We start from the raw sequence: 19,498 nt of genomic DNA on the forward strand, positions 1-19,498 counted from the left end.
TAAAGTGATTTGGGGGTTGGAATATTAAACCTAAAATATATGGACTCTATATAATATGACCATGATCATACATTCAGATGAATACTGATGAAACGAATGCATGAATAATATAATTAGCATCCTAGAAAAAATTATTCTGGCTACAGAAAAGAAATCACATAGTTTGAAAACAGGGAGACAATTTGGAAACTTAGAATAATCCAGGTAAGAACTGAACTAAAAGTAGAAGCCATGGATATGACTGAAATCACCCAAACAGAAAATGTAGTCTAATTAAAAAAGACAAAACAAAACAAACAAACAAAAAGACAAAAAGCAAGTCTGGGACACAGTTCTGAGAAAGAAAAGGGGTAGTTAAATGTAAAAATCTTAAAAAAAAATTTTTATCATAGAAAAGCTCAGATATTTCCAAAAGTAGAGAGAATTGTAAAATAAGCCTTCATATATCCACCACCAAGATCCAAAATTTATCAGCTTTTCATCTATTCCTCCACCTAAAATTTTTTTTGTTTTGCTGGAGTGTTTAAAATCAAACTCACTGAACATTATGAGACATTGATGAAAGAAACTGAAGACACAAATAAATGAAATATATTCCATATTCATGAATTGGGAGAATTAACACAGTTAAAATGTCCATACTACCCAAAGTAATATACAGATCAATGTGATCCCTAAAAACTTCAATGGCGTTTTTCACAGAAATATAATGGATAATCCTAAAATTTGTATGGAACCACAAAAGACCATGAATAACCAAAGAAATCTTGAGAAAGAATAATAAAGCTGGAGGCACACTGCTTCCTGATTTCAAGCTATATTACAAAGCTATAGTAATCAAAACAGTATGGTGTTGGCATAAAAAATGGACATATAGATCAATGGAACAGAATAGAGAGCCCAGAAATAAACCCAGGCATATATGGTCAATTAATTTATGACAAAGAAGCTGAGAATATACAATGAGGGAAAGACAGCCTCTTCAATAAATGTGTTGGAAAAACTGGAAAGTCACTCAAAATAGTGAAACTGGACCACTATCTTATACCATACACAAAAATTGACTAAAAATAAAAATAGGATTTGAATATAAGAACTGAAACCATAAAACTACTAAAATAAAATATAGGTGGTAAGCTCCTTTACATCAGTCTTGGTGATGATTTTTTGGATTTGACAATAAAAATAAACAAATGGAGCTACTCAAACTGAAAAGCTTCTGCACAGCAAAGAACACCAGCAACAAAATGAAAAGGCAACTTACCAAATGGGAGAAAATATTTGCAAACCATATATCTGATAAGGGGTTAATATCTAAAATATATAAAGAATTCATACAACTCAATAGCAACACACACACACACACACACACAATCCAATTTAAAAATGGGCAGAGGAATTGAATAGACATTTTTCCAAAGAAGACATACAGATGGTCAACAGGCACATGAAAAAGTGCTCAGCATCATTAACGATTAGGGAAATGCAAATCACAACCACAATGAGATATCATTTCACACCTCTTAGAATGGTTATTATCAGGAAGACAAGAAATGTCAAGTGTTGGCAAGTATGTGGAGAAAAAAGAATCTTTGTGCATTGTTGATGGGAAGGTAAACTGGTGCAGCCACTCTGAAAAACAGTGTGGAGGTTCTGCAAAAATTAAAAATAGAACTACCATATAATACAGCAATTCCACTTCTGGGTGTTTATCCAAAGAGAAAAAAACACTAACTTGAAAAGATATATGAATCTCCATATTCACTGAAGCACTACTTATAATAGCCAAGATATGGATAAAACCTTAAATGCCCATCAATAGACTAATGGATAAAGAAGACGTGGCATATATATGATGGAATATTATTCAGGCATCAAAAGAGGGAAGTTTAACCATTTGTGACAACATGGACAGACCTTAAAAGCATCATACTAAGCGAAATAAGTCAAACAGAGAAGAAACAAATCACATATGATCTCATTTATATGTGGAATCTGAAACAAAACAAAACGAACTCATAGATACAGAGAACAGACTGGTGATTGCCAGAGGTAGGAAATGAGGGTCAGTGAAATGGGTGAAGGTGATCATAATGCACAAACTTTCAGCTATAAAATAAATAAATCTTGGGGATGTAATTTACAGCATGGGGACTATAGTTAATAATGTTATGTTCTATATTTGAAATGTGATGAGTATAAATCTTGAAAGTTTTCATCACAAGAAAAAAAATTGGAACTGTGTGCAATGGATGTTAACTAAATTTATTTTGTTGGCCATCTTGCAGTATATACAAGTGTTGAATCATTTGTTGTACACCTGAAACCAATATGTTTTATGTCCATTGTATCTCAATAAAAAAGAGGGAATTTTTAAAATGATAGAATACCCACAACGAATGTTCCTCTTTGGTGAGGAGCTTTCCTCCAAGTGTTAAGGATTTAGGAATGGAAACACCTTTCATTTTGTGCCCCTACCATCTTCTATTCATGGTTTCCAAAGTTGTCTGGGAGGTTTTGATGGACTTAAAAGTAATGCATTTTACTTCTTACCTTCCACTGGCTAGACCTCCATCACATGGACACATCCACCTGTTAAGGAGACTGAAAACTATAATGACTATGTGTATCTAGGAAGAAGAGGAAACAGATTTGGGAAAGAGTAAGCCATATACTCCACAGTACTGGTGAACCATTATCTCAGCCCACCCATCCCAAATAGAGTTGCCAGCTTCCTATCCTCTATCCCCTTCATCTAAGATCCAGGACAATTCAGCCTAGATGATGATAGTAACTGAAACCATCTTATTTGACTTCTTGCATATCATGATTGATTAAGGTATTTAATCAATGACCCACATTGGTTCAATGAGACCCAATCCTATGACATCTTTGGAACATTCGGTGAAGAGAATCTCTCTTTCCATGAAGTATGCTGAGCTATACAGAGATGAGCCAGGGCAACCATTTGGCAGGCAAACCTTTTGTCAGCATGATGGAGAAGCCTGCTTGAGAATTAAGCCAACAAATAAGAAAGCAGAGCTGAAAGATAGAAAGAGATACCTTTTAATGATAGCCTTTGAGTATATTCAGGCATGTCTGCTCAGTCCTACTCAGTGACTTTTTCCACTAAGATACCAAATAAATCCTTGAAAAATTGGTTTTCTTTAACCCAGTTTAAATTGAGCCTGCATCACCTATAAGCAAGAGGATTAATAGAAGGCCACCTGCAAAACTCTGGAACACCCTTTTGTCCCTTCCATCCATCCTCAAATCCAATGACACAGACACCCCATTCTGCTCTCTGCTGGTGAGTAAATGAGCTCTTTGAGATGGGGCTGCATCCCATCCCCATATGGCTAGATTGCTCATTTTCTCAACTGTTTTTTTTTTTAAAAAACGCAGGCATTGTCTTGAATCAAATATAACATTTGTTGCCTTCTAAGGAGGTCAGAATCATTTTCATTAATTAAAATCTGGCTTCCTTTGTATATGCTTTTTGAAGACGAGTGATCTAATCAGGCTGGAACTGGAGATCTAATCAGGCTGGAACTGGAGAGTTTTGTTTCATGGTAAGAGGCATATTTCTGCAGTTATTTCCCTTTTGAGAGGCGGTAGGGTCCCAAATGGTGATCGCCGAAGTTGAGCAAAGACAGCCTGTAAGTCACATGGAGGAAGTTGTGCCAGTAATAATTTTGGGGTAGTCAGCAGGGACTGTTGCCCTCGCCTCCACATCATTTATTTTTACTCTGCTGAAAATTTAATTCTAATATAAGGATTCATCCAACAGTAGTAAAGTATTAAGTTCATGCCTCACATCTACAAATGTCAGATTTCAAATAAAACACTGGTGAGATATAAAGAACACAAAACATGCTTCCTGACTTTCATGAGAGACAGAGAAAGAGGGAGAGAAAGAGAAAACTACCCGTGCAAGTATATTCAGAACATCATTCCAAATAAGGAAAATGCTACTCACAGAAGCAAAATCAGTTGGTGCTATTTTGCAAGTCGACATTAAACCAGACTAGGATTACTAGTCAGTTTTAGGGAGATAGCAAGCCTGATGCAACCATTTCAGACAAAATAAAGACAAATATTTTTGGAGGCACCATCTGTACAGAATTAGTGCATGACTTTGGACTTTCCATGTTATCAAGCAACTTGACACCATGTTGGGTATAGATCTGTCACTAGCCAGAAACTCACAGGCTGGGCAACCACTCAGAATCATATACAAGAATCAAAATCCTTTAGAAACCATGTACTTAGTTTTGTGACCTGATAGACTTAGAGACCATAATACTTAGCTTCATGACAATTGAAGTCTTAACAGTTTAATAAGACCTGAGGCTCAGAAAGGACCTAAAACCAAGGTTTAACAGCTCAATGCACTCAGAAGACTGATGAAGGCAACACATGTTTTTGAGTTTGATTATTTATCTCGCTCTGTAGCAAAGGAATTGTAAGAGAAAAATAAGGGGTGTGTGTTCTATCCCTCTCACCTACTTTTGGTCATCAAATAACAACCTGCATAGAGCTGGTTACAAATGTTCAGTAACAGGAGTGATCCCTGAGGATGAAATAGGAAAACTCTTTGGAACAGATACAAGGCTGGCAGAACTAGCAGAATTTGGTTATTTGGATGTGTAGAGAGAAGGAAACAATCTGGAATGGTGTGTGTGCGCGCATGTGTGTATGTGTGTTCACATATTGTGTTGTGTGAGTTGTAGAGGTACCATCATGGCACGAATGTTACTAGAAGAAATAAATAGTGCTCAGGCTCTTACAGAGAGGTAGGTTCCAATGACAGAGGCCCTGGAAGACAAGGGAGTAGGGTGGGCCCTTGAAGGTCAGGCAGCAGTAAGTCATTATAATTCCCTGGGTAGGAGAAAGGTATGGTGTGTTAATTTCTGACGGTCACTATAGCAAATTACCACAAACATAGTGGCTTACAAATGACACAAATTTGTTATCTTACAGTTCTAAAATTAGTAATCCAAAATGGGTCATACTGGGCTAACACCAAGGTTTACACAGTGCTTATTCTTTCTGGGGGTCCTAGGAAAGAATCTGTTTATTTGCCTTTTCCAGCCGCTAGAGGTTGCCTACATTCCTTGGTTTGTTGCCTCTTCTTCCACCTGTAAAGCCAGCAATCATATCACTCCAACCTCTACTTCCATCCCTATGTCTCCTTATCTGATTCTGCTGCCTTTATCTTTCATCTTTTAAGGAACTTTGTGATTATACTGGGCTCATCTCGATAATCCAGAATACTGCCCCTATGTTAAGAACCTTTATCACATTTGACAAGTCCATTTTACTGTGAGAGGTAGCATATATGTAGGTTCTGGGGATAGGATATAGACACTTTGTGGGGAACATTATTCTGCCTATCACATAGAGTTCAGTGACTTAACCCTAGTCCCGAATCAGTAAATCATTGTCAGCTTTTACAAGGTGATGCTAATGCAAAGATGCTAATCAGGAGTGTACAACCGGCTTTATTTCTCACAAGGACTGCTCTCGGTACATCTCCGTGTTCCTGATACACATATTCATTCTAGAAAGCAGCACAGCAGAGAATATCATGGGCCCACCACGGGCAATTCAGTTTGGCCTAGCACTTGAGGATTCTGCAGGCAAAAAATAACTTGGAAGGAACAGGACTGTCCGTGAATGGAAAACTGAGACTTCAGGAAATGGTTCAGACACATCTACAAAAAGTGACCACAGGAAGGAACTGGATCATGTTACCAAATCCACTGAGTGCTTAATTTCACTTCTCCTTTCACATTAGTTTTTTTTTTAATTTCCTTCATAAATTATAGATGTAAGTTGTTATTTTGGTACATGGTTGGAGAAAATGTCCATGGATCTATTCCATTGCAGTGAGAAGCAATGATATTTCTAAATGATTTCATAATGGAAACTAAGAGCTGACTCAACCATTCTTTTAACAAAAATATATAGAAGCCAATTTAGTGCCAGGCACTAAGGACAGAAAAACAACACTCAATCCATAATCTCAAGGACTTCATGGTTTAGAAACTGTAAAAAAAAATTATGTGTAAGAGGTGTATCATGACCACTTTTAAGTAAAACAAGAAAGCCTCAAAGAGGTTAAACAACTCATCCAAAGTCATCCAGCTAAGAAATGGCAGCACGAATTTGAAGGCACATTCATCTGAGGTTAAGGCCCATTTTTTCCCCCAATACATTGTGTGTCTTTCCTCTGGACTCAAATTCTTTTATAAAAAATACTTTGTATCTTGACATTTTTTTACTCGTATTCTATCAAATTTTATATTCACTGAAACAAAGAGAGTGCATGACTTTGCAAAAATTTACAAGCCCTTTATTTCAATCAGTCTTATGTAATATGGCTCTGTAATTCTGAAATTCACTGACTGGCCTGTCAGTTATGGTTTCATTATCCTTATTCCACCTTACACAGATGCACATAGTTAACAATGTTTTAAAAACTCTAGAGAATTTTACAGTCAGTAAATGTTACAGGAGCTCAGAAGGGGAAGACAGAACCATGCTCTGAAGGAGGTCAGTGAAAACTTCTAGAAGGAGGTCAGATTTGAACTGAGTCTTAAGGGGTGGTTGTGATTTGGAAAACCAGATAGAGTAGGAGAAGCCAGGTCAGACGAAGAGTAAAAGGCACGAAAGATAAGCCCACAGCATTTCCTAAGGCAGCAAAACAACTTGTTTGGAAGGACAAAGTGTTGTGCAAATGTGGAATGGACCCTAAGAGTTCAATGAAAGCTCTTGCCACTCTTTCTCGATATTTTTTCCCATATTTTTGTCACAGCATTTAACATTTTGCATCGTAATTATTTGTGATATCTTATTGCCCATTAGATTTGTGACACAGGGCTCAGAATAGGAGAGCAAGAAACTATTGATTAACTGACTGAATGGCGACCTCTCTCATTAACTGTGGAGTCTGTGGCCAAGGCTGTGCCTTACTCTTCTCTGTATCGTCAGTTCTGGGCCAACACCTGTAGGTTTTCAGTAAATTGTATAAAGATGATTTATTCAAATTCCTACTCATTCTTCAGTGATCCCCCACACTACAATTCCACCTTCCCTCTTTTGAATTCCTAGTCACTAGGCAGACAAATGTAGAACACACCCCTCTCTTCTGCACCATGCAGAAAGGTGCTATTTACAATTGTGTGTTGGAGCTGTGTCATACAAGATCCTGACAGCCGATTATAAAATGCTCAGGAATTTTGAAAGTCAGTTGTTAAACTTGAGTAAAATAGGGGGAAAAGGTGTAACTCAGTGGTAGAGTGCATGCCTAGCATGCAGGAGGTCCTGGGTTCAATCCCCAGTGCCTCCATTAAACAAATAAACAAACAAACAAACAAACTTGATTACCTCCCTTCCCCCCAAAAAATAAAAAAATAAACTCAAGTAAATTATATAAACTTGAAACTAAATGAATTATATTAAAAATGAAAATACTAAGCACAAAACTCATCACTTTCTATTATTTTGCTATATTTTACTATTTTCCATGTCCTTGAGATGCTCTATGTCCATTTCCACTGTTCGGTACAAATATTATATGACCAAGTGCTACTCCTGTGCATCTCTCCCCATCTCCACATTCAATGACATTCCTGTTGGAAGCTTGAAATGAGCCTTGGAGTTTTACAACATGGAAATTGGCGAGCACTACAAAACAGGGTGTGGCTTGTTGCTTTGTTGACTGTCTAGACTAGAGTTCAGCAAACTTTTTCTGTGAAGAGCCAGATTACAAATATTTAGACTTTACAAGCCATCCCAGTCACAACTAATCAACTCAGGCTATAACTTGAAAGCAGCCATATACAACTTGGAAAAAAATAGGTGTGCTTGTGTTCCAATAAAACATTCTTTTAATTAAAATCAAGGTGGTTTGGGGTGGTGGGGTAGATTTGGCTGTAACTTGACAACCCTTGGTCTAGACTTAAGAAAGTAATGGAGAAATATTAACGAGGCAGATTAAACTTAGAAATTTAAGCAGCGTCGTAACTGTTACATCATGAGTAGTACCAAAAATTGAGGATGGTTCTTCTAGTGTTCTAAAACTATTACCTAATTCAGCAATAAAGTCACTGACAGAGCTGGTGAGTGAGTGAGGTTCCAATATATGTCTTTGCTGCTTCGCTTTCAACTTACTCATTAATGCCTACGAAAATATCAGTAAGTATTCCTATCAGAACTTGGTCAGTTATAACTAGTTTGACTACAGACACGAGAGTTCAGCCAAAATCACTGAAGGCCTTCTTTGAGAATCAATTGGTTATATGGAATTTACAATGGAATATAATCTGAACAAATATATAACTCAACCACCTTGCTCTACACCCAAAAAAGAGCACTGCATATTTTAATGTTATTTGTAAATTGTGTGCTACATATCCTTTATATCACTAAGATTTATAATAAATATTTATACACACACACACATATATATATAAGCTACGACATTGGTCCTTAGCCCTAATTCAATCTCTGTCACTTAGAAGGTAGGATTTAGTAATATCTGAATCTTCTGATCAAATGATACCCCATGGATCCCAATCTCAAATCAATATCTGAAAAACAAGTTTTATGAAAGCCACCTTATACCTCATATAGCTACTCCGAGGAGGGTTAAACTAAATTCTGTGGAGACTTAAAAACTGTTTATGTAATAGCTTAAGTCTTTAAATAGAAGTCCTTCTAGACCGGCTTTACTACTGTTTGGTCTGCTAAACTTATTCCAGTTCTCTTTAATTATGTAGGAGCACAGCTGGCTTGATTAAACTCTACTCACAGAGGGAGCTGAAAACCAAGAGACAACATCCTGAAGTAAGATGGCCTTAAAAGGGAGAGATGGCATTGGGTCACTCACCTTCTTCCTCTGCTTTAAGAAGTCAGTATCCCTACCAGGAAAGACCCTGCTAGTTTGTTTAAAGTATGGAAGATTAAAAAGATTAGATCATAGTTTAGAACTGCAATGTGGTTCTGATGAAAACACAGTGGTGGAAGAAAAATTCTCCCCAGATATAGATAAGAGGAAAAATATAGGTAATAGGAAAAAAAGAAAAGTATAGTGGCTGTAACTCAGTTTCAGCCCTCAAATTAGTGTGTGTGATCAATGTAATCAGATCAGTCTTTACCACCCTGAACTGGCTTTCCTGGGAAACTTCAGTGATAATGACAAGAAAACTCAGTCTGTGTTCCAGTAGCTCCATTGTGTTGGAGACAAAAGAGTCTAGTCTGGCAGATACCATCTTGTATTGCCAATGTTTTCCTGTCTATTGTTCCATATGTGAACAAGTTGGCAGTAAGAGCGGTGACCAATTTATCTCTGTAATCCAGTTCCTAAAATAGTAGTTGAGGCGTAGTCAATGTTCCATAAAGGTGCAACACCTGGATGCCTGAAATTAAATTAGGGATCTTCTGAGAGGGTTGGGTGTCCTGTTACCAGTTCTATGTTTTGTTATAACTTAGAAGTCTTATCCAATAATATCCAATCCAAGAGCAATGAGGCAGAAATTATTAAAATGATTCTCCTGATGGAGAAAAAAAAAAAACTAAAACAAAGGGAGGTTAAGTGTTTGCCCAAAATCATAAATACGGTGGTGGAAGATTCAAGAATAAACTCCCAAGCTTGAAGCAAATTTGAGAATCCTGATCATAACACAGACTCAGAAACTTTAGGAAAGTGATTAGAGCATAATTTCAGTAATCAATGGATCATAGAAGATGCAGGTATAAGAAGGTTGGCTTACAAAGAATAATCAGTTATTCATTTTAAAGAAAAAAATGAGTTGTTTTGTTTTGGTTGCTGCAGGCAGTTAGATGCCTAAAATTCCAAAAATTAGTGTTATTCCATATGGACCATGTTAAGAAATAGGTTCCCTTTGCCCCTCTTTGGGCAAGATGATTATTTCATCCTATTCACAAAGATTGGTTGGATGACCACAGCCCATTTTTTCACACTTTGATTGACCATGGAAGGCAGGCCAGGCAGACAGAGAAAAGAACTAGAAAGTCATGGCTCTCTCTGGGAGAATAGTTGTCAGCCTTGGCTGTATATCAAATCACCTGAGAGATTTTTAATAAATTCTTAATAAATGTATGAGCCATAGCATTTATATCAGAATCTTTGAGAGTGCTACCCAGGCATCAGTATTTCTGGAAGCTCTCTGAGTGACCTAAAATGTGCAGCTAAAGTTGAAAATCACTTCAGTAGTGGGTCTTAATGTAGTGAGTCACCAACATTTTGTAAAGAGGAAAGGAACGGAAAAGAAAAGATAGGATGGTATTCTACATAATGAAGGTAGGATTTGTTTTAGTAAAATTTTGGTTTCACTTTTGGGTGCGTATGTGCTAGCACTCTGTTGCAATGTGAAATACACTTACTATACGTCTTGGTTCAGAACACTTGATGAATATGGATTTGGATAGATGAGACTCTGTGATGGAGTCCTAGCAGGCAGAGACAACTACAAAAACATCTAGAGAGGACACTGTTCTCATTTCTTTCTCTATTTCACAAAGGACCAAATTTGTGGATCAGTCATACTTTAGAAAACTAGACCCATTTCATGGATTGACAAACCATCTCAGACTTGGTGGTGTACAGAAAAATTCAGGCTTCAATGGGAAGCTATGCATTGTCTATAGTATACCCTACCAAGATACCTTTTGTAATTCTATAGAAGCTATTTTACAACAGAAAGTGATAGACAACTAATAGAAATGCAGGCTTGTTTGGAAGCACGCAAATTCTGTCTTGTCCCAGAGATTCAATTGACTTCCCTCCCCCACGTAGAAAAGCCTCATGTTGTCTGCCCACACACGTTCATTTCAGCATTCCATTATTTCATACGAATTTATGCTTTTGCAATTTCTCCTTTGAACCAGTTATAAATCAGTGCGACTTCCTCATTATGAGTTAAGTAAAACACTTAATACTTGTTCACTTTTCCATCTCTATGAGAGTCGCAATCTTTTTGAACATTAATTCTGAACTGTGATAATTCCCTCATTAGAACAACATGGCAGGTCTTTTAATTTTATGGTCTCTTCGCTCTGTGGGCTGAAGGGCCACCACTTCATGACCACATACCATCCTTGCCACCTGCCTCAGTGTACCCACAAACAGGATCTGAATTCACCACAGTTGTCAGGCTTGGATCTGACCCAGGAAGATCATGCTCAGGGCTAAGGTTAAGTAATACCGTGGCATGCCTGTGGTTTCATGTAAAACAGAATAAATGCTGATGAAATCTTGGAAATTAAATCATAGAGAAAACAGGCAAACTGCTGAATTTACTAATTCATCCTTTCTTTGTTTCTTTCTTTTTTCTCTTACAGGCTAAACTTTCAGCATACTTTCCTGGTCATGTGATTTATTCATTTCAACAAACATTAACAGGGGATTTTTTTTCTCGCATCATGATAGAAAACATACACTGAAAAACCTCCCACTACAAAATAGCTAGAAATTAAACAAACATCCTTTAGAGTAAACAGCTAAACTTAAAAAAAAATTATTATTTTGATTTCTTGAATATATGTAAGCACATTTGACTGTTCTTTATGACTGGATTACCGCATTCTGTTGATTCTTATTTTGTAGTTGGCTTTATTCCATTGATAACTATGTAAGTTTAAAAAGCTAAAGGTCTAATCTGTTCTTAGAAATAATAATTAGTACATATGTGAAAACTTAAAAAAGTACAGTATACTGTTCTTATGTATTTACATGCAACATAATGTGTATGTGCAGTCGAACTGTAATAATTTTACATAGTAAAACTGGAAAAAAATATGGCAAATGGTGCTGGAACAACTATATATCCTTATATAAAGAAATAAATTGAATCTAGACATAGACTTTACACCCTTTACAAAAATTAACTAAAAATGGATAGACATAAATGTAAAACTTAAAACTATAAAACTCCTAAAAGATGACATAGGAGAAAATCAAGACGACGTTGGGTGTGGCAATGACTTTTGTTTTGTTTTGTAGACAAGTGTAAGTGTGTTTCTGTCTTGTGCTTTACCATTACAACCAGTCCAGCACAGATGTTTATAGACCCTCCACACTACTACATGACAACAATGCTTTCCACTTATAACAGCTTTCTATGGCTTGTCATACTGTTTTCAGAGCCCTTTAAAGTTTAAAATGCAAAATCAAGTTAACTTTTTTTGATATTACTTCCATTTCTCATTGATTTCTGAAATTTCCTAGAGCCTGTATTAACATTGGTGAAAATGTTTTCTTTTCTTATGAGGTTCTCAACTTAGGATTCATGCTGGAATCACCTGGGGAGATTTAAGAATCCTAATGCCTGGGTCCCACCCCAAACATTTTTATTTGTTTGATTCGGGGTGAGACTTGGATGTTGGTATTCACAGGAGGTCCCAAGTGATAATACTACTCAGGACATGGGGGTGATTTTTTTTAGCTATAACAGCAAAGGTATGAGCCATGAGTGAAATCATTAACAAACTGCACTTTGTTAAAGCTAAAAATTTCTGCTCTGCAAAACACACTGTCAAGAGACTGAAAACACAAGCCATAGACTGGGAGAAAAATATTTGCAAAAGACATATCTGATAAAGTACTGTTATTCAAAATGCACCAAAAAACCCTCAAAACTCAATAAGAAAACAAATAACTTGACTGCAAAATGGGTAAAAGATCTCATCAAAGAAATATGCAGATGGCAGACAAACATTTGGAAAGATACACAACATTGTATGTGATTTGGAAAACACAAACGAAAACAACATTGAGCTACCACTGCGCACCTATTGGAATGGTCAAAATACAATGCACTGGCAAAATGAGGACGTGGAGCAGCAAGAACTCATTGCTGGTGAGAATGCAAAATGGTACAACCACTTGGATGACAGTTTTGCAATGTCTTACAAAACTAAACATACCCTTAACATGCAATCCAGCAATGCTCCTTGATATTGACCAAAAGGAGTTGAAAACTTCTTTCCACATAAAAAGTTGCATGGGAATATTTATAGCAGATCTATACATAATTGCTTCAAATAGGAAGCAACTAAGATGTCCTACAGTAGGTGAATGAATAAATAAACTGTAGAGCATCCAGACAATAAAATATTGTTCAACACTTAAGAAATGAGTTATCCAAGACATTAAAAGACATGGAGAGCCTACTAGATCAAGATTTCAAAAAAGGAGTGATCAAATTGCTGAAGGAATTAAAAGAGATAGTGCTTAGAGATATAAAATATGTCAAAAATGAAATTGAAGCTATAAAGAAGAGCCAAGCAGAATGGGTAAACTCATTGACAGAGATGAGGAATGATCTAATAGCTGTGCAAAGCCGACTAGTTAATGCAGAGGAACGAATTAGTGATCTACAAGACAGGGCAATAGAAAGCACCCATTCAGAAGAACTACAAGATAAGCAAATAAAAAATAATGATAATAGCATAAGGGACCTATGGGATAATATAAAGCGTCCCAATCTTCGCATAACAGGGGTCCCAGAAGGGGAAGAAGGATCAAAGGGGATTGAAAAGGTTTTTGAAGAAATCATGACTGAAAACTTCCCAAACTTAAAGAAGGAATCAGATATCCAAGTACAGGAAGCTCAGAGGGTCCCAAACAGGAAGAATCCAAATAGACCCACACCAAGACATATCATAATCAAGATGGCCAGAGTCAAGGATAAAGAAATGATTCTAAAGGCAGCAACAGAAAAGCAAAGAGTGAATTACAAGGGAACCCCCATAAGGCTCTCAGCTGATTTCTCTACACAAACACTACAGGCCAGAAGGGAGTGGCAAGATATATTCAAAGCCCTGAGTGAAAAAAAGATGCAGCCTAGGATACTTTATCCAGCAAGGCTATCCTTTAGGATAGAAGGGGAAATAAAGAGTTTCACAGACAAAAAAAAAGCTGCAGGAGTTTAGCAACACTAAACCCATGCTAAAAGAAATATTGAAAGGGCTATTCTAAATAGAAAAGCAGCAGGATGCTACAGAAATGAGAAACGTACAACTGGAAAGGTGATAACTCATGAATTACAAATAAAGAAAACACGAAATTATAAAAGAAGACATACAAATCACTGAGAGTGGGAGAGGGAGGCAGGGAAATACAGAATTTTTTTTTCTTTCTTTTTAAAATTTTTTTTAACAGTAGGATGGGTTTGAGATCATGTTATTATCAGTTTAATAAAAACGGGTATAGGTTAATAGATTTACAAAAAAGGGTAACCACGAGTCAAAAATTTACAAGGGAGTCACAAAAATTAAATAAAATCCATGATAATATAAAGGAAAATTACCAAACCACGAAAGGAAGAAGAAAGGAACAAAGAGGATATACCAATTCAACTGCAAAGAGAAGTTCAAAATGGCAATAAACACACATCTATCATTAATTACTGTAAATGTTAATGGACTAAATGCTCCAGTCAAAAGACATAGAGTGGCAGAGTGGATAATAAAGCAAGAACCTTCAATATGCTGCATACAAGAGACCCACTTTAGGGAGAAGAACACATATAGATTGAGAGTGAAAGGATGGAAAAGGATATTCCATGCAAATGGAAAAGCCAAAAAAGTAGGTGTTGCAGTACTGATTTCAGACAAAATAGACTTTAAAACAAAGGCCATAAAGAAAGATAAAGAAGGACATTTTATAATGATTAAAGGAGTGATACAAGATGAAGATATTACACTCGTTAATATATATGCACCCAATATAGGAGCACCTAAGTACATACAAGAATTACTAACAGAGATAAAGGGCGATATTGATGGGAATACAATCATAGTCGGAGATTTTAACACTGCATTAACATCACTAGACAGATCTTCCAGACAGAAAATAAACAAGGCAACAGAGAAATTAAATACTACAATAGAAAAACTAGATTTGGTGGATATTTTCAGAGCATTACACCCCCCAAAAATAGAATATACATTCTTTTCAAGTGCACATGGAACATTTTCCAGGATCGATCATGTACTTGGACACAAAAGAAACCTCAACAAATTTAAGAAGATAGAAATTATCTCAAGCATCTTTACTGACCACAATGCCATGAAACTGGAAATCAACAACAGAGAAACAAAGGAGGAAAAAAGAAAAGCATGGAGATTAAACAATATGTTATTGAAAAAACAATGGATCAATGAGGAAATCAAAGCTGAAATTAAAAAATACCTTGAGACAAATGATAATGAAAGCACAACCACTCAAAACCTATGGGACACAGCAAAGGCAGTGCTAAGAGGGAAGTTTATAGCGATACAGGCCTTCCTCAGAAAAGAAGAACAATCTCAAATAAACAAGTTAACCCACCACCTGAATCAATTAGAAAAAGAAGAACAAAAAGCCCCAAAAAGCAGCAGAAGGAAGGAAATAATAAAGATCAGAGAGGAATTAAATACAATAGAGATTAACAAGACCATAGAAAAAATCAACCAAACCAAAAGTTGGTTTTTTGAAAAAGTAAATAAAATCGACAAATCTCTGGCCAAACTCACAAAGAAGAAAAAAGAGAGAGCACAAATTAGCAAAATAAGAAAGGAAAATGGAGAAATTACAGCAAACAAAATAGAAATACAGAATATCATATGAGAATATTATGAAAAACTATATGGAACCAAACTGGATAACCTAGAGGAGATGGACAAGTTTCTGGAAACATACTGTCCACCAAAACTGAATCCAGAAGAAACTGAACACTTGAACAATCCGATCACTAGAAAGGAAATAGAAATAGCAATTAAAAACCTCCCTACAAATAAAAGTCCAGGACCGGATGGCTTCACCGGGGAATTCTACCAAACATACAAAGAAGAACTCATACCAGTCCTTCTCAAACTCTTCCAGACGACTGAAAAGGAGGGAATACTCCCAAACTCATTCTATGAAGCCACCATCACCCTGATACCACAACCAGGCAAAGACACTACAAAAAAAGAGAATTATAGGCCAATATCACTGATGAACATAGACGCCAAAATCCTCACCAAAATTTTAGCAAATAGAATCCAACAACACATAAAAAAGATTATACATCATGACCAAGTGGGGTTCATCCCAGGGACACAAGGCTGGTTCAACATACGCAAATCAATCAATGTAACACATCACATCAACAAGAGAAAGGACAAAAACCACATGATCATCTCAATCGATGCAGAAAAAGCATTTGATAAAATTCAACACCCATTTGTGATAAAAACTCTCGCCAAAGTGGGTATAGAGGGAACATATCTCAACATAATAAAAGCTATATATGACAAACCTATAGCCAGCATAGTTCTCAACGGTGAAAAACTCAAAAGCTTCCCACTAAAATCTGGGACAAGACAAGGATGCCCACTATCACCACTCCTATTCAATATAGTCCTGGAAGTCCTAGCCACAGCAATCAGGCAAGAGAAAGAAATAAAAGGGATCCAAATTGCAAAAGAAGAGGTAAAAGTGTCATTATATGCTGACGACATGTTACTATATATAGAAAACCCTAAAAGGTCCACACAAAAGCTACTAGAGCTGATTGAAGAATTCAGCAAGGTAGTAGGTTACAAAATTAATGTTCAAAAATCAGTTGCATTTCTTTACACTAACGATAAATCAACAGAAAAAGAAAGTAAAGAAACAATCCCCTTTAAAATAGCACCCAAAGTAATAAAATATCTGGGAATAAATCTAACCAAGGAGGTGAAAGAATTATACACAGAAAACTATAAACCATTGATGAAGGAAATTAAAGAAGACTTTACAAAATGGAAAGATATTTCATGCTCTTGGATTGGAAGAATCAATATTGTTAAAATGGTCACACTGCCCAAGGCAATCTACAGATTTAATGCAATCCCTATCCAATTACCCAGGACATATGTCACAGAACTAGAACAAATCATAATAAAATTTATATGGAACCAACAAAGACCTAGAATTGCTAAAGCATTACTGAAGAGAAAGAAAGAGGCTGGAGGAATAACTCTCCCAGACTTCAGACAATACTATAGAGCTACAGTCATCAAGACAGCATGGTATTGGTACCAAAACAGACATATAGACCAATGGAACAGAATAGAGAGCCCAGAAATGAACCCACAAACCTTTGGTCAACTCATCTTCGACAAAGGAGGCAAGAATATACAATGGAATAAAGACAGTCTCTTCAGCAAATGGTTTTGGGAAAACTGGACAGCAGCATGTAAAACAATGAAGCTAGAACACACCCTTACACCATATACAAAAATTAACTCAAAATGGATTAAAGACTTAAACATAAGACAAGATACAATAAACCTCCTAGAGGAAAACATAGGCAAAACATTATCTGACATACATTTCAAAAATTTTCTCCTAGAAGAAATAAAAGCAAGAATAAACAAATGGGACCTAATGAAACTTACAAGCTTCTGCAGAGCAAAGGAAACCAGAAATAAAACAAGAAGAAAACCTACGGAATGGGAGAAAATTTTTGCAAGTGAAACCGACAAAGGCTTGATCTCCAAAATATATAAGCAGCTCATACGACTTAATAAGAAAAAAATAAACAACCCAATCCAAAAATGGGCAGAAGACCTAAACAAGCAATTCTCCAAGGAAGACATACAAATGATCAAAAAGCACATGAAAAATGTTCAATATCACTAATTATCAGAGAAATACAAATCAAAACTACAATGAGGTATCACCTCACACCAGTCAGAATGGCCGGCATTCAAAAATCCAAAAATGACAAATGTTGGAGAGGCTGTGGAGAAAGGGGAATCCTCCTACACTGCTGGTGGGAATGCAGTTTGGTGCAGCCACTGTGGAAAACAGTGTGGAGATTCCTCAAAAGACTAGGAATAGACTTACCATATGACCCAGGAATCCCACTCCTGGGCTTGTATCCAGAAGGAAATCTACTTCAGGATGACACCTGCACCCCAATGTTCATAGCAGCACTATTTACAATAGCCAAAACATGGAAACAGCCTAAATGTCCATCAACAGATGACTGGATAAAGAAGAGGTGGTATATTTATACAATGGAATACTACTCAGCCATAAAAACCGACAACATAACGCCATTTGCAGCAACATGGATGCTCCTAGAGAATGTCATTCTAAGTGAAGTAAGCCAGAAAGAGAAAGAAAAATACCATATGAGATCGCTCATATGTGGAATCTAAAGACTCATGGACAGAGAATACAGACTTGTGGTTACCAGGGGGGTAGAGGGTGGGAAGGGATAGACTGGGATTTCAAAAGTGTAGAATAGATAAACAAGATTACACTGTATAGCACAGGGAAATATACACAAAATGTTATGATAACTCACAGAGAAAAAAATGTGACAATGAGTGTGTATATGTCCATGAATGACTGAAAAATTGTGCTGAACACTGGAATTTGACACAACATTGTAAAATGATTATAAATCAATAAAAAATTTAAAAAAAAAGACATGGAGGAAACTTAAATGCATATTTTACTAAGTTGAAGAAGCCAATTTGAAAAGGCTACCTATTGTATGATTCCAACTCTTTGATATTCTGGAAAAGCCAAAACTATGGAGACAGCAAAAAGATCAGTGGTTGCCAGGGGTTAAGGGGGAGGGAGGAACGAATAGGTGAAATACAGAGGTTTTTGGGGGCAGTGAAACCATTCTGTATGACACTATAATGGCGGATACATGTCATTATACATTTGACAAAACCCATAGAATGTACAACACCAAAAGTGAACCTTGATGTAAACTATGGATTTTGGGGGATAATGATGTGTCGATGTAGGTTCATTGACTGTAATAAATGTACCACTCTGGTGTGGGATGTTGATAGTGGGGGAGGCTATTTGGGGTGGCAGGGCCAGGGGCAAGAGGTATATTGAGAATTCTCTGTGCTTTTCTCTCAGTTTTGCTATGAACCTACAATTGCTCAAACAGTAAAGTTTATTTTTAAAAAAGAAAAAAATGAAATAGGGAAATGAAATGAATGCTAAAATAACTTTCCCACAAAGAAAACACCAATCCTAGACAATTTAAAAAGTTATGAACATCCAAATACTCAAATAACAAATAATCCTAATCTTGTACAAAATATACCATAGCATAGAAAATGAAGGAACACTCCATAGATCGCTTTATGAATCTAGCACGATTTTGACACCAAACTTCTGAACTCAGAGTCAGTATACTCCCATGCTTAACCTGGACACTGAACCAAACCACACTTTACTCTGTGTGCTAACATAACTTGTGCAGTTTCTTTGCACTCATTAGCATGTTTTTGTTCTTCCAGGAGTCTTCTGCTCGGCAAATGGTTATTTGATTCTTCATTATATGAATTTCCCGAAGACTCATCAATTCCTCAGTGTCAAACATCAACAGACAGTTGACACCCTGATTCTCTGAATCCTCCTCTGTCTTTCCACCAATTCTAGACCACTGGATCTTGAATGTTTGCCCCCTCCTAATCAGCTCTA

General features: G+C 36.5%; 1 protein-coding gene across 1 annotated transcript in view; it reads right to left on the reverse strand.

Moving 5' to 3' along the window:
* CH25H (cholesterol 25-hydroxylase) overlaps positions 1-19,498 on the reverse strand; it is a 219,663-nt gene that overhangs the window by 118,819 nt on the left and 81,346 nt on the right. The window lies entirely within an intron of this gene.

Source organism: Vicugna pacos, chromosome 11 (assembly GCF_048564905.1).
Source record: "Vicugna pacos chromosome 11, VicPac4, whole genome shotgun sequence".
Lineage (NCBI taxonomy): Eukaryota > Metazoa > Chordata > Mammalia > Artiodactyla > Camelidae > Vicugna > Vicugna pacos.